Source organism: Cherax quadricarinatus, chromosome 60 (assembly GCF_038502225.1).
Source record: "Cherax quadricarinatus isolate ZL_2023a chromosome 60, ASM3850222v1, whole genome shotgun sequence".
NCBI lineage: Eukaryota > Metazoa > Arthropoda > Malacostraca > Decapoda > Parastacidae > Cherax > Cherax quadricarinatus.
Window position 1 is genome coordinate 25,990,915 of NC_091351.1, and position 16,515 is coordinate 26,007,429.

The window sequence follows — 16,515 nt, forward strand, 5'->3', positions numbered from 1 at the left end:
AAGCAGGGTTATTTTCCCACAAAAGCAGGGCGATATTCCCACCAAAGCAAGGTGATTTTCTCTCCAAAACAATTTGATTTTCCCACCAAAGCAGGTGATTTTCCCACCAAAGCAGGGTGATTATCCCGCAAAGCAGGGTGATTTTCCCGCTAAAACAATTCGATTTTCCCACCAAAGCAAGGTGATTTTCCACCAAAGCAGGGTGATTTTCCCACCAAAAGCAAGTGATTTTCCCACCAAAGCAAGGTGATTTTCCACCAAAGCAGGTGATTTTCCCACAAAAACGGTGATTATTTTAAAGCAAAGTGATTTTACCACCCAAGCAGGTGATTTCCCACCAAAGCAAGGTGATTTTCCACACCAAATCAGGGTGATTTTCCCCGCAAGCAAATTGATTTTCCACCAAAGCAGGGTGATTTCCCACCCAAGTAAGGTGATTTTTCCCCACCAAAGCAATTGATTTTCCCTGCCAAAGCAGGGTGATTTTCCCACCAAAGCAAGGTGATTTTCCCACCAAAGCAGGGTGATTTTCAGACCAAAGCAAGGTGATTTTCCCACCAAAACAGGTGATTTTCCCACAAAGCAGGTGATTTTCCCACCAAAGCAGGTGAGTTTTCCCACCCAAGCAGGAATTGATTTTTTACAAAAAACAAGGTGATTTTCCACTTGAAACGGGTGGTTTTCCACCAAAGCAGGTGATTTTCCACCAAAGCAGGGTGATTTTCCCACAAAGCAATTGATTTTCCACCAAAAGCAGGGTGATTTCCCACCAAAAGAAAGCAGGTGATTTTTTTTTTTTTTCCACCAAAGCAGAATTGATTTTCCCCACATAAAAAAAGCAAAGTGATTTTCCACCAAACAGTGGATTTTCCACAAAAACAGGGGTAGTTTCCACCAACAGGTCATTTTTTCCACAAATAGGTGTTCCCCACAAAGCAGGGTGATTTTCCCATCCAATGCAATTGATTTTCTCACCAAAACAAGAGTGTTTTCCCACCAAAACAGGGTGATTTCCACAAAGCAGGGTGGTTTCCCACCAAAGCAAGGTGATTTTTCCACCAAAGCAAAGTGATTTTTCCATCCAAAGCAGGTGATTTTCCCACAAAACTAGGTGGTTCCCGCAAAGCAGGTGATTTCCCACACCAAAGCAGAGGTGATTTCATCAAAGCAAAGATTTTCCATCAAAAGCAGTGGATTTTCCATAAGCAGGGTGATTTTCCCCCACCAAGAAACTTGGGGGCGATTTTCCCGCAAAGCAAAGGTGATTTCCCACAATGCAGGTGATTTTTTCCATCAAAGCAAAGGTGATTTTCCAGCAAAGCCAGTGTGATTTTCCACAAAGCAAAATTGATTTTTCCACCAAAGCAAAGGTGATTTTCCCACCAAAGCAAGGTGATTTTCCGCCAAAGTAAATTGATTTTCCCCGCAAAACAGGTGATTTTCCCACCATAGCAAGGTGATTTTCTCACCAAACAGGTGATTTTCCCACTATGGCAGGGTGATTTTTCCCTATAAGGAAGAGATGATTTACCTCACCAAAGGAAGGTGATTTTCCCACCAAAGCAAGGTGATTTTCCCGCAAAACGAATTGATTTTCCCATAAGCAATTGATTTCCCTGAAGCAAGGTGATTTTTTCTCACGAAAGCAGGTGATTTTCTCTCAAAACAGGTGATTTTCCTAAAGCAAGGTGATTTTTTTCCACCAAAGCAAAGGTGATTTTTCTCGCAAAGCAAGTGATTTTTTCCCCAAAGCAAGGTGATTTTCCCACCAAAACAGGTGATTTTCTCACCAAAGCAAGGTGATTTTCTCACCAAAGCAAGGTGATTTTCCCACCAAAGCAAGGTGATTTTCTCACCAAAGCAAGTGATTTTTTCCACCAAAACAGGTGATTTTCCTCCCCCAAGCAGGTGATTTTCTGCAAGCAAATTGATTTTCTCACAAAGCAAGGTGATTTTTCCCACCAAAGCAAGGTGATTTTCCCACCAAAGCAAGGTGATTTTCTCCCACCAAAGCAAGTTGAGTTTTCTCACCAAAGCAGGTGATTTCCACCAAAGCAATTGATTTTTCTCACCAAAGCAATTGATTTTCTCACCAAAGCAAGGTGATTTTCCCATAAATCAAAGTGATTTCCCACCAAAAGCAAAATTGATTTTCTCACCCAAGCAGGATGATTCCCCCACCAAAACAATTGATTTTCTCACCAAAGAAGCGAGGTGATTTTTCCCACCAAAGCAAGGTGATTTTTCTCACCAAGCAGAGGTGATTTTCTCACCAAAGCAGGTGATTTCCATAAGCAAAGGTGATTTTCCACAAAGCAAGGTGATTTTCTCTCCCCACCAAAGCAAGTTGATTTTCCACCAAAGCAGAATTGAAATTCCGCAAAACAGGTGATTTTCCACCAACCAAGGGTGATTTTCTCGCAAAGCAGGTGATTTCTCACCAAAGGAGGGTGATTTTCCCCACCAAAGCAAGGTGATTTCCCGCCAAGGAAGGTGATTTTCCCACCAAAGTAAAGGTGATTTTCTCACCAAAACAAGGTGATTTTTCCCACCAAAGCAGGGTGTTTTCTCACCAAAGCAAATTGATTTTCCCACATAAAGCAAGGTGATTTTCTCCACCAAAGCAGGGTGATTTTCCCACCAAAACAAGGTGATTTTCCCACCAAGCAGGTGGTTTTCTGCAAAACTCAAGTGTTTTCTACACCAAAGAAGCAGGGTGATTTCTCCCACCAAAGCAGGTGACTCCACAAGCAAATTTTTCCTAAAGCAGAAATTGATTTCCACCAAAGCAAGGTGATTTTGTATCATAACAGACAATTTCCTAAACTGAGTTGATTTTCTCTGAAAGCAGGTTATTTTCCCGCCAAAACAGTGATTTTCTCACCAAAGTAGGGTGATTTTCCTTGCCAAGCAGGTGATTTTCCCACCATGGGTGATTTTCACCAAAGCAGGGTGATTTTCCCGCAAAGCAAATTTTCTCACCAAGAAGGGTGATTTCCCGCAAGCAGGGTGATTATCCCGCAAAGCAGGGTGATTTTCCCGCTAAAGCAAGGTGATTTTCCCGCAGAAAACAAAGGTGATTTTCCCACCAAAGCAGGAATTGATTTTCCCACCGTAGTGTTTTTCCCACCAAGCAAGAATTGGTTTCCCACCAAAGCAATTGATTTTCCACCAAAGCAAGGTGATTTTTCCCGCAAAGCAATTGATTTTTCTCACCAAAGCAAGAGTTGATTTTTCTCACCAAAGCAAAGTGATTTTCCCACCAAAGCAAAATTGATTTTCTCACCAAAGCAGAATTGATTTTCTCCTTTCAAAGCAAAGGTGATTTTCCCGCCAAATCAAGGTGATTTTCCACCAAAAACAATTGATTTTCTCACCAAAGCTGGGTGATTTCCCCCACCAAAGCAAGGTGATTTTCTCACTAAAAAGCAAATTTTCCTGAAAACAGGTGATTTTCTCACCAAAGCAGGAATTGATTTTCTCACCAAAGCAATTGATTTTCCGCCAAAGCAAGGTGATTTTCCCACAAAACAAGGTGATTTTCTCACCAAAAACAGGGTGATTTTCCACCAAAGCAGGGTGATTTTCCCACGAAAGCAAGGTGATTTTCGCACCAAAGCAACGTGATTTTCTCACCAAAGCAGTGTGATTTTCCCACCAAAGCAAGCTGATTTTCTCACCAAAGCAAGGTGATTTTCCCACCAAAGTAAGGTGATTTTCTCACCAAAGCAAGGTGATTTTCCCACCAAAGCAGGGTGGTTTTCTCACCAAAGCAAGGTGATTTTCCCGCCAAAGCAAGGTGATTTTCTCACCAAAGCAGGGTGATTTTCCCACCAAAGGAAGGTGATTTTCCCACCAAAGCAAGGTGATTTTCTCACCAAAGCAAGGTGATTTTCCCACCAAAGCAGGGTGATTTTCTCACCAAAGCAGGGTGACTTTCCCACCAAAGCAAGGTGATTTTCCCACCAAAGCAGGGTGATTTTCCCACCAAAGCAAGGTGATTTTATCACCAAAGCAAGATGATTTTCCCACCAAAGCAGGGTGATTTTCTCACCAAAGCAAGGTTATTTTCCCGCCAAAGCAAGGTGATTTTCTCACCAAAGTAGGGTGATTTTCCCGCCTAAGCAGGGTGATTTTCCCACCAAAGCAAGGTGATTTTCCCACCAAAGCAGGGTGATTTTCCCACCAAAGCAAGGTGATTTTCTCACCAAAGCAGGGTGATTTTCCCACCAAAGCAGGGTGATTATCCCACCAAAGCAGGGTGATTTTCCCGCTAAAGCAAGGTGATTTTCCCACCAAAGCAAGGTGATTTTCCCACCAAAGCAGGGTGATTTTCCCACCAAAGCAAGGTGATTTTCCCACCAAAGCAAGGTGATTTTCCCACCAAAGCAGAGTGATTTTCCCACCAAAGCTGTGTGATTTTCCCACCAAAGCAAGGTGATTTTCCCACCCAAACAAGGTGATTTTCTCACCAAAGCAGGGTGATTTTCCCGCCAAAGCAGGGTGATTTTCCCACCAAAGCAAGGTGATTTTCCCACCAAAGCAGGGTGATTTTCCCACCAAAGCAAGGTGATTTTCTCACCAAAGCAGGGTGATTTTCCCACCAAAGTAAGGTGATTTTCTCACTAAAGCAAGGTGATTTTTCTCACCAAAGCAAGGTGATTTTCCCACCAAAGCAAGGTGATTTTCCCACCAAAGTAAGGTGATTTTCCCACCAAAGCAAGGTGATTTTCCCACCAAAGCAAGGTGATTTTCTCACCAAAGCAAGGTGATTTTCCCACCAAAGCAAGGTGATTTTCCCACCAAAACAAGGTGATTTTCTCACCAAAGCAAGGTGATTTTCTCACCAAAGCAAGGTGATTTTCCCACCAAAGCAAGGTGATTTTCTCACCAAAGCAAGGTGATTTTCCCACCAAAGCAAGGTGATTTTCTCACCCAAGCAAGGTGATTTTCTCACCCAAGCAAGGTGATTTTCTCACCAAAGCAAGGTGATTTTCCCACCAAAGCAAGGTGATTTTCCCACCAAAGCAAGGTGATTTTCTCACCAAAGCAAGTTGATTTTCTCACCAAAGCAAGGTGATTTTCCCACCAAAGCAAGGTGATTTTCTCACCAAAGCAGGGTGATTTTCTCACCAAAGCAAGGTGATTTTCCCGCCAAATCAAGGTGATTTTCCCACCAAAGCAAGGTGATTTTCTCACCAAAGCAGGGTGATTTCCCCACCAAAGCAAGGTGATTTTCTCACCAAAGCAAGGTGATTTTCCCACCAAAGCAAGGTGATTTTCTCACCAAAGCAGGGTGATTTTCTCACCAAAGCAAGGTGATTTTCCCGCCAAAGCAAGGTGATTTTCCCACCAAAGCAAGGTGATTTTCTCACCAAAGCAGGGTGATTTTTCCACCAAAGCAGGGTGATTTTCCCACCAAAGCAAGGTGATTTTCCCACCAAAGCAAGGTGATTTTCCCACCAAAGCAAGGTGATTTTCTCACCAAAGCAGGGTGATTTTCTCACCAAAGCAAGGTGATTTTCCCACCAAAGCAAGGTGATTTTCCCGCCAAAGGAAGGTGATTTTCCCACCAAAGTAAGGTGATTTTCTCACCAAAGCAAGGTGATTTTCCCACCAAAGCAGGGTGGTTTTCTCACCAAAGCAAGGTGATTTTCCCGCCAAAGCAAGGTGATTTTCTCACCAAAGCAGGGTGATTTTCCCACCAAAGCAAGGTGATTTTCCCACCAAAGCAAGGTGATTTTCTCACCAAAGCAAGGTGATTTTCCCACCAAAGCAGGGTGATTTTCTCACCAAAGCAGGGTGACTTTCCCACCAAAGCAAGGTGATTTTCCCACCAAAGCAGGGTGATTTTCCCACCAAAGCAAGGTGATTTTATCACCAAAGCAAGATGATTTTCCCACCAAAGCAGGGTGATTTTCTCACCAAAGCAAGGTTATTTTCCCGCCAAAGCAAGGTGATTTTCTCACCAAAGTAGGGTGATTTTCCCGCCAAAGCAGGGTGATTTTCCCACCAAAGCAAGGTGATTTTCCCACCAAAGCAGGGTGATTTTCCCACCAAAGCAAGGTGATTTTCTCACCAAAGCAGGGTGATTTTCCCACCAAAGCAGGGTGATTATCCCACCAAAGCAGGGTGATTTTCCCGCTAAAGCAAGGTGATTTTCCCACCAAAGCAAGGTGATTTTCCCACCAAAGCAGGGTGATTTTCCCACCAAAGCAAGGTGATTTTCCCACCAAAGCAAGGTGATTTTCCCACCAAAGCAGGGTGATTTTCCCACCAAAGCAGGGTGATTTTCCCACCAAAGCAAGGTGATTTTCCCACCCAAGCAAGGTGATTTTCTCACCAAAGCAGGGTGATTTTCCCGCCAAAGCAGGGTGATTTTCCCACCAAAGCAAGGTGATTTTCCCACCAAAGCAGGGTGATTTTCCCACCAAAGCAAGGTGATTTTCTCACCAAAGCAGGGTGATTTTCCCACCAAAGCAAGGTGATTTTCTCACTAAAGCAAGGTGATTTTCCCGCCAAAGCAAGGTGATTTTCCCACCAAAGCAGGGTGATTTTCCCACCAAAGCAAGGTGATTTTCCCACCAATGCAGGGTGATTTTCTCACCAAAGCAGGGTGATTTTCCCACCAAAGCAAGGTGATTTTCCCACCAAAGCAGGGTGATTTTCCCACCAAAGCAGGGTGATTTTCCCACCAAAGCAAGGTGATTTTCCCACCAAAGCAAGGTGATTTTCCCGCCAAAGCAAGGTGATTTTCCCACCAAAGCAAAGTGATTTTCTCACGAAAGCAGGGTGATTTTCTCACCAAAGCAGGGTGATTTTCTCTCCAAAGCAAGGTGATTTTCTCACCAAAGCAAGGTGATTTTCTCACCAAAGCAGGGTGATTTTCCCACCAAAGCAAGGTGATTTTCTCACCAAAGCAGGGTGATTTTCCCACCAAAGCAGGGTGATTTTCTCACCAAAGCAAGGTGATTTTCTCACCAAAGCAGGGTGATTTTCTCACCAAAGCAAGGTGATTTTCTCACCAAAGCAGGGTGATTTTCTCACCAAAGCAAGGTGATTTTCTCACCAAAGCAAGGTGATTTTCTCACCAAAGCAGGGTGATTTTCCCACCAAAGCAAGGTGATTTTCTCACCAAAGCAGGGTGATTTTCTCACCAAAGCAAGATGATTTTCTCACCAAAGCAAGGTGATTTTCTCACCAAAGCAAGGTGATTTTCTCACCAAAGCAAGGTGATTTTCCCGCCAAAGCAAGGTGATTTTCCCACCAAAGCAAAGTGATTTTCTCACGAAAGCAGGGTGATTTTCTCACCAAAGCAGGGTGATTTTCTCTCCAAAGCAAGGTGATTTTCTCACCAAAGCAAGGTGATTTTCTCACCAAAGCAGGGTGATTTTCCCACCAAAGCAAGGTGATTTTCTCACCAAAGCAGGGTGATTTTCCCACCAAAGCAAGGTGATTTTCTCACCAAAGCAGGGTGATTTTCTCTCCAAAGCAAGGTGATTTTCTCACCAAAGCAAGGTGATTTTCTCACCAAAGCAGGGTGATTTTCCCACCAAAGAAAGGTGATTTTCTCACCAAAGCATGGTGATTTTCCCACCAAAGCAGGGTGATTTTCTCACCAAAGCAAGGTGATTTTCCCACCAAAGCAAGGTGATTTTCCCACCAAAGCAAGGTGATTTTCCCACCAAAGCAGGGTGATTTTCCCACCAAAGCAAGGTGATTTTCTCACCAAAGCAGGGTGATTTTCCCACCAAAGCAAGGTGATTTTCCCACCAAAGCAGGGTGATTTTCCCACCAAAGCAAGGTGATTTTCCCACCAAAGCAAGGTGATTTTCCCACCAAAGCAAGGTGATTTTCCCACCAAAGCAAGGTGATTTTCCCACCAAAGCAGGGTGATTTTCCCACCAAAGCAAGGTGATTTTCCCACCAAAGCAAGGTGATTTTCCCACCAAAGCAGGGTGATTTTCCCACCAAAGCAGGGTGATTTTCCCACCAAAGCAAGGTGATTTTCCCACCAAAGCAAGGTGATTTTCCCACCAAAGCAAGGTGATTTTCCCACCAAAGCAAGGTGATTTTCCCACCAAAGCAGGGTGATTTTCTCACCAAAGCAAGGTGATTTTCTCACCAAAGCAAGGTGATTTTCTCACCAAAGCAAGGTGATTTTCTCACCAAAGCAAGGGGATTTTCTCACCAAAGCAAGGTGATTTTCCCATCAAAGCAAGGTGATTTTCCCACCAAAGCAGGGTGATTTTCTCACCAAAGCAAGGTGATTTTCTCACCAAAGCAAGGTGATTTTCCCACCAAAGCAAGGTGATTTTCTCACCAAAAGCAGCAAGGTGATTTTCACCCACCAAAGCAAGGTGATTTTCCCACCAAAGCAAGGTGATTTTCCCACCCATTTTCTCACCAAAGCAAGGTGATTTTCCCACCAAAGCCGCACCAAAGCAAGGTGATTTTCCCACCAAAGCAGCAAGGTGATTTTCACCAAAGCCCACCAAAGCAGGGTGATTTTCTCACCAAAGCAAGGTGATTTTCCCAACAAAGCAAGGTGATTTTCCCACCAAAGCAAGGTGACTTTCTTACCAAAGCAAGGTGATTTTCCATTTTCTCACCCAAAGCAAGGTGATTTTCACCCAAGGTGATTTTCTCACCAAAGCAAGGTGATTTTCCCACCAAAGCAGGGTGATTTTCTCCCACCAAAGCAAGGTGATTTTTTCCCACCAAAGCAAGGTGATTTTCCCACCAAAGCAAGGTGATTTTCCCACCAAAGCCATGCCAAAGCAGGGTGATTTTCCCACCAAAGCAAGGTGATTTTCAAGGTGATTTTCACACCAAAGCACCAAAGCAAGGTGATTTTCCCATTTTCCCACCAAAGCAAGGTGATTTTTCCCACCCAAGGTGATTTTCCCACCAAAGATTTTCCCACCAAAGGGTGATTTTCCCACCAAAAAGCAAAAGGTGATTTTCCCACCAAGCAGCAAGCAGGGTGATTTTCCCACGAAAGCAGCGTGATTTTCCCACCAAAGAAGGGTGATTTTCCCACCAAAGCAAGGTGATTTTCCCACCAAAGCAGGGTGATTTTCCCACCAAAGCAAGGTGATTTTCCCACCAAAGCAGGGTGATTTTCCCACCAAAGCAAGGTGATTTTCTCACCAAAGCAAGGTGATTTTCCCACCAAAGCAAGGTGATTTTCCCACCAAAGCAAGGTGATTTTCCCACCAAAGCAAGGTGATTTTCCCACCAAAGCAGGGTGATTTTCCCACCAAAGCAGGGTGATTTTCCCACCAAAGCAAGGTGATTTTCCCACCAAAGCAGGGTGATTTTCCCACCAAAGCAGGGTGATTTTCCCACCAAAGCAAGGTGATTTTCCCACCAAAGCAAGGTGATTTTCCCACCAAAGCAAGGTGATTTTCCCACCAAAGCAAGGTGATTTTCTCACCAAAGCAAGGTGATTTTCTCACCAAAGCAAGGTGATTTTCCCACCAAAGCAAGGTGATTTTCTCACCAAAGCAAGGTGATTTTCCCACCAAAGCAAGGTGAGTTTCCCACCAAAGCAGGGTGATTTTCCCACCAAAGCAAGGTGATTTTCCCACCAAAGCAAGGTGATTTTCTCACCAAAGCAAGTTGATTTTCTCACCAAAGCAAGGTGATTTTCCCACCAAAGCAAGGTGATTTTCTCACCAAAGCAGGGTGATTTTCTCACCAAAGCAAGGTGATTTTCTCACCAAAGCAAGGTGATTTTCTCACCAAAGCAGGGTGATTTTCCCACCAAAGCAAGGTGATTTTCTCACCAAAGCAGGGTGATTTTCTCACCAAAGCAAGGTGATTTTCTCACCAAAGCAAGGTGATTTTCCCACCAAAGCAAGGTGATTTTCTCACCAAAGCAAGGTGATTTTCTCACCAAAGCAAGGTGATTTTCTCACCCAAAGTGATTTTCCCACCAACGCAGGGTGATTTTCCCACCAAAGCAAGGTGATTTTCCCACCAAAGCAGGGTGATTTTTCCCACCAAAGCAAGGTGATTTTCTCACCAAAGCAGGGTGATTTTCCCACCAAAGCAAGGTGATTTTCCCACCAAAGCAAGGTGATTTTCTCACCAAAGCAGGGTGATTTTCCACCCAAAGCAAGGTGATTTTCCCACCAAAGCAAGGTGATTTTCCTACCAAAGCAATGTGATTTTCGCACCAAAGCAGGGTGATTTTCCCACCAAAGCAGGGTGATTTTCCCACCAAAGCAGCGTGATTTTCCCACCAAAGAAGGGTGATTTTCCCACCAAAGCAAGGTGATTTTCTCACCAAAGCAGGGTGATTTCCCCACCAAAGCAAGGTGATTTTCTCACCAAAGCAAGGTGATTTTCCCACCAAAGCAAGGTGATTTTCTCACCAAAGCAGGGTGATTTTCTCACCAAAGCAAGGTGATTTTCCCGCCAAAGCAAGGTGATTTTCCCACCAAAGCAAGGTGATTTTCTCACCAAAGCAGAGTGATTTTTCCACCAAAGCAGGGTGATTTTCCCACCAAAGCAAGGTGATTTTCCCACCAAAGCAAGGTGATTTTCCCACCAAAGCAAGGTGATTTTCTCACCAAAGCAGGGTGATTTTCTCACCAAAGCAAGGTGATTTTCCCACCAAAGCAAGGTGATTTTCCCGCCAAAGGAAGGTGATTTTCCCACCAAAGTAAGGTGATTTTCTCACCAAAGCAAGGTGATTTTCCCACCAAAGCAGGGTGGTTTTCTCACCAAAGCAAGGTGATTTTCCCGCCAAAGCAAGGTGATTTTTGTCACAAAAGCAGGGTGATTTTCCCACCAAAGCAAGGTGATTTTCCCACCAAAGCAAGGTGATTTTCTCACCAAAGCAAGGTGATTTTCCCACCAAAGCAGGGTGATTTTCTCACCAAAGCAGGGTGATTTTCCCACCAAAGCAAGGTGATTTTATCACCAAAGCAAGATGATTTTCCCACCAAAGCAGGGTGATTTTCTCACCAAAGCAAGGTTATTTTCCCGCCAAAGCAAGGTGATTTTCTCACCAAAGTAGGGTGATTTTCCCGCCAAAGCAGGGTGATTTTCCCACCAAAGCAAGGTGATTTTCCCACCAAAGCAGGGTGATTTTCCCACCAAAGCAAGGTGATTTTCCCACCAAAGCAAGGTGATTTTCCCACCAAAGCAGGGTGATTTTCCCACCAAAGCAAGGTGATTTTCCCGCCAAAGCAAGGTGATTTTCCCACCAAAGCAAAGTGATTTTCTCACGAAAGCAGGGTGATTTTCTCACCAAAGCAGGGTGATTTTCTCTGCAAAGCAAGGTGATTTTCTCACCAAAGCAAGGTGATTTTCTCACCAAAGCAGGGTGATTTTCCCACCAAAGCAAGGTGATTTTCTCACCAAAGCAGGGTGATTTTCCCACCAAAGCAGGGTGATTTTCTCACCAAAGCAAGGTGATTTTCTCACCAAAGCAGGGTGATTTTCTCACCAAAGCAAGGTGATTTTCTCACCAAAGCAGGGTGATTTTCTCACCAAAGCAAGGTGATTTTCTCACCAAAGCAAGGTGATTTTCTCACCAAAGCAGGGTGATTTTCCCACCAAAGCAAGGTGATTTTCTCACCAAAGCAGGGTGATTTTCTCACCAAAGCAAGGTGATTTTCTCACCAAAGCAAGGTGATTTTCTCACCAAAGCAAGGTGATTTTCTCACCAAAGCAAGGTGATTTTCCCGCCAAAGCAAGGTGATTTTCCCACCAAAGCAAAGTGATTTTCTCACGAAAGCAGGGTGATTTTCTCACCAAAGCAGGGTGATTTTCTCTCCAAAGCAAGGTGATTTTCTCACCAAAGCAAGGTGATTTTCTCACCAAAGCAGGGTGATTTTCCCACCAAAGCAAGGTGATTTTCTCACCAAAGCAGGGTGATTTTCCCACCAAAGCAGGGTGATTTTCTCACCAAAGCAAGGTGATTTTCTCACCAAAGCAGGGTGATTTTCTCACCAAAGCAAGGTGATTTTCTCACCAAAGCAGGGTGATTTTCCCACCAAAGCAAGGTGATTTTCTCACCAAAGCAGGGTGATTTTCCCACCAAAGCAAGGTGATTTTCTCACCAAAGCAGGGTGATTTTCTCACCAAAGCAAGGTGATTTTCTCACCAAAGCAAGGTGATTTTCTCACCAAAGCAGGGTGATTTTCCCACCAAAGCAAGGTGATTTTCTCACCAAAGCAGGGTGATTTTCTCACCAAAGCAAGGTGATTTTCTCACCAAAGCAAGGTGATTTTCTCACCAAAGCAAGGTGATTTTCTCACCAAAGCAAGGGGATTTTCTCACCAAAGCAAGGTGATTTTCCCATCAAAGCAAGGTGATTTTCCCACCAAAGCAGGGTGATTTTCTCACCAAAGCAAGGTGATTTTCTCACCAAAGCAAGGTGATTTTCCCACCAAAGCAAGGTGATTTTCTCACCAAAGCAGGGTGATTTTCTCACCAAAGCAAGGTGATTTTCTCACCAAAGCAAGGTGATTTTCCCTTCAAAGCAAGGTGATTTTCCCACCAAAGCAAGGTGATTTTCCCACCAAAGCAAGGTGATTTTCTCACCAAAGCAAGGTGATTTTCCCACCAAAGCAAGGTGATTTTCGCACCAAAGCAACGTGATTTTCTCACCAAAGCAGGGTGATTTTCCCACCAAAGCAAGCTGATTTTCTCACCAAAGCAAGGTGATTTTCCCACCAAAGCAAGGTGATTTTCTCACCAAAGCAAGGTGATTTTCTCACCAAAGCAAGGTGATTTTCTCACCAAAGCAAGGTGATTTTCTCACCAAAGCAAGGTGATTTTCCCACCAAAGCAAGGTGATTTTCCCACCAAAGCAAGGTGATTTTCTCACCAAAGCAAGGTGATTTTCCCACCAAAGCAAGGTGATTTTCCCACCAAAGCAAGTTGATTTTCTCACCAAAGCAAGATGATTTTCTCACCAAAGGAAGGTGATTTTCTCACCAAAGCAAGGTGATTTTCTCACCAAAGCAAGGTGATTTTCTCACCAAAGCAAGGTGATTTTCTCACCAAAGCAAGGTGATTTTCCCACCATAGCAAGGTGATTTTCTCTCCAAAGCAATGTGATTTTCTCACCAAAGCAGGGTGATTTTCCCTCTAAAGCAGGGTGACTTTCCCACCAAAGCAAGGTGATTTTCCCACCAAAGCAAGGTGATTTTCTCACCAAAGCAGGGTGATTTTCCCACCAAAGCAAGGTGATTTTCCCACCAAAGCAGGGTGATTTTCCCACCAAAGCAAGGTGATTTTCCCACCAAAGCAAGGTGATTTTCCCACCAAAGCAGGGTGATTTTCCCACCAAAGCAAGGTGATTTTCCCACCAAAGCAAGGTGATTTTCCCACCAAAGCAGGGTGATTTGAAGAAAAAGAAACGCTTTCATCGTATTCACTCCATCACTGTCTTGGCAGAGGTTAACTGTCACAACAGTTAAAAACTGCAACATATCAACACCCGTCCTTCAGAGTGCACTCATTGTACTTCACACCTCTAGGACTCAAGTCTAGCTAACCGGTTTCTCTGAATCCTTCATGTATTTGTCACCTTGTTTCTCTTACATTTGTCAACTTGTTTCTCGTGTATTTATTACCTCTTTCATCATGTATTGGTCACCTTGGTCGTGTATTTGTTGCATCGCTCAGTATGTATCTGCTAACATCACTGAGTGTGAGAATGTTATACAATAAATATCTCATGCACAGAACTGGTTACGTTCACAAACTTAACACTTATCTCTTAGTATATTAGTTAATTAAATTTCTGAAACAGTAAATTGCAGTATTGCCTAACGTACCTTTTTAAGTAGTTGACGTAAAGCTATAATTAGATTATGTCAACGACTATATAAACAATTTAGTTGGGCCATCGGAATGTGCAGGGCTACTGTACTTGTAACAGAACACTAAACTCCCACGATGCTACTCGACTCAACTTCCTTGTTGCCAACTGCGACACAGTCTCCTTAGGAAGATCTAGTTATCCTACCGTAAGTGATATATTGCGTCCATATATTATGCAGGTAGAACTTGCTAAACGGGAAGGTTCAGCATGTACTGCACATAAACTATGAAAGTTCGAGTATGTATACGAAATCTGTGGCAGAATAAATACTGACGGCAATAAATGGCATCTTTGTATAAACAGGGCGTCAAATACCGTGGAGCTCCAGAAGCCATTTGCTGTTGCAATATTTTATTTTACATAATTAAATAGTTTCGTTCAGTAACGAATTCTATGTTCTATCTTTTATAACAAATATTTGCATTTTTTGTTCTGAATCAGAAATAATAAAATATATGATAAAAAACGAAACAGGAAGGCATCAGTGTTTAACCTTGAAGTAGAGAACACACTTTATGATACCAGTTATCTTTATCACGAACAAACATAATGATGATTACTTACGCCTTTACAATAGCTTTAACTTGGCATCTTACACACTCATACACACATACACACACGCACGCACGCACACACACACGCGCACACACACTGACTGACCCGAAACTGTTGTATCGCCACATCAGGAGGAAGACAACAGTCAAAGACCAGATGATCAGATTAAGGACAGAAGGTGGAGAACTCACAAGAAATGATCAGGAGGTATGTGAGGAGCTAAACAGGAGATATAAGGAAGTTTTTACAGTAGAAACAGGAAGGGCTGTGGGAAGACAGCACAGAAGGGAACATCAAGAGGGAATATACCACCAAGTGTTGGATGACTTACTAACAACCGAGGAGGAGGTGAAGAAGCTGCTAAGTGACCTTGACACCTCAAAGGCGATGGAACCGGACAACATCTCCCCATGGGTCCTTAGAGAAGGAGCAGAGATGCTGTGCGTGCCTCTAACCACAATCTTCAACACATCCCTTGAAACTGGGCAACTACCTGAGAAATGGAAGACAGCAAATGTAGTCCCCATATTTAAGAAAGGAAACAGAAACGAGGTGCTAAACTACAGACCTGTGTCTCTGACATGTATTGTGTGCAAAGTCATGGAGAAGATTATCAGGAGGAGAGTGGTCGAACACCTGGAACGGAACAAGATTATAAATGAAAACCAGCATGGGTTCATGGAAGGCAAATCTTGTATCACAAACCTCCTGGAGTTTTATGACAAGGTAACAGAAGTAAGACACAAGAGAGAGGGGTGGGTTGATTGTGTTTTCCTAGACTGCAGGAAGACCTTTGACACAGTTCCCCACAAGAGATTAGTGCAGAAGCTGGAGGATCAGGCGCATGTAACAGGGAGGGCACTGCAATGGATCAGGGAATACCTGACAGGGAGGCAGCAACGAGTCATGGTACATGAAGAGGTATCACAGTGGGCGCCTGTGACGAGCGGGGTCCCAAAGGGGTCAGTTCTAGGACCAGTGCTATTTTTGATATATGCGAACGACATGATGGAAGGAATAGACTCTGAAGTGTCCCTATTCGCAGATGATGTGAAGTTGATGAGAAGAATTAAATCGGATGAGGATGAGGCAGGACTGCAAAGAGACCTGGAGAGGCTGGACATGTGGTCAAGAAACTGGCTTCTCAAATTCAATCCTGCCAAATGCAAAGTCATGAAGATTGGGGAGGGGCAAAGAAGACCACAGACAGAGTATAGGCTAAGTGGACAAAGACTACAGACCTCACTCAGGGAGAAAGACCTCGGGGTGACCATAACACCGAGCACGTCACCGGGGGCACACATCAACCAAATAACTGCTGCAGTATACGGGCACCTGGCAAACCTGAGGATAGCGTTCCGATACCTTAATAAGGAATCGTTCAAGACACTGTCCATTGTGTATGTTAGGCCCATACTGGAGTATGCAGCACCAGTCTGGAACCCACACCTGGTCAAGCACGTCAAGAAGTTAGAGAAAGTACAAAGGTTTGTAACAAGGCTAGTCCCAGAGCTCAGGGGAATGTCGTATGAGGAAAGGTTAAGGGAAATCGGACTGACGACACTGGAGGACAGAAGGGTCAGGGGAGACATAATAACGACATACAAGATACTGCAGGGAATAGGCAAGGTGGACAGAGATAGGATGTTCCAGAGAGGGGACACAGGAACAAGGGGTCACAGCTGGAAGCTGAAGACTCAGACGAGTCACAGGGACGTTAGGAAGTATTTCTTCAGTCATAGAGTCGTCAGGAAGTGGAGTAGCCTAGCAAGTGAAGTAGTGGAGGCAGGAACCATACATAGTTTTAAGAAGAGGTATGATAAAGCTCAGAAAGCAGAGAGAGAGTGTGAGGGAAAAGTTCAATAGATAGGAGTAGCGAGGGAATATATAGGAACAATAGTTTCATTGCCGGCTACTTGTTAAGGTAGGGTAAGTCCAGCTCCCGCTATTCCCACCTTTTCTCCCCCACCCCTAAAGTGATAGTTTGTTTGCTGGCTGCTTGTTAACGTGGGGTCAGTCTAGCTTCCACTATCCCTTCCCCTCCCTCTTCCCCCCCCCCGAAAGGTGACGTGTGGGGCTCCGGTCCAAACAGTAATCACTCGACTCAGCTC

General features: G+C 44.0%; 1 protein-coding gene across 1 annotated transcript in view; it reads right to left on the reverse strand.

Annotated features, from left to right (window-relative positions):
* Positions 1-13,900, reverse strand: part of LOC138854471 (uncharacterized) — a 53,127-nt gene extending 39,227 nt beyond the window's left edge. The window contains exon 1 of the mRNA XM_070098033.1: positions 13,803-13,900. The gene's annotated coding sequence lies outside the window, so the exon portion shown is untranslated. The remainder of the gene's footprint in view (positions 1-13,802) is intronic.
* Between the last annotated feature and the right edge of the window lie 2,615 nt (positions 13,901-16,515).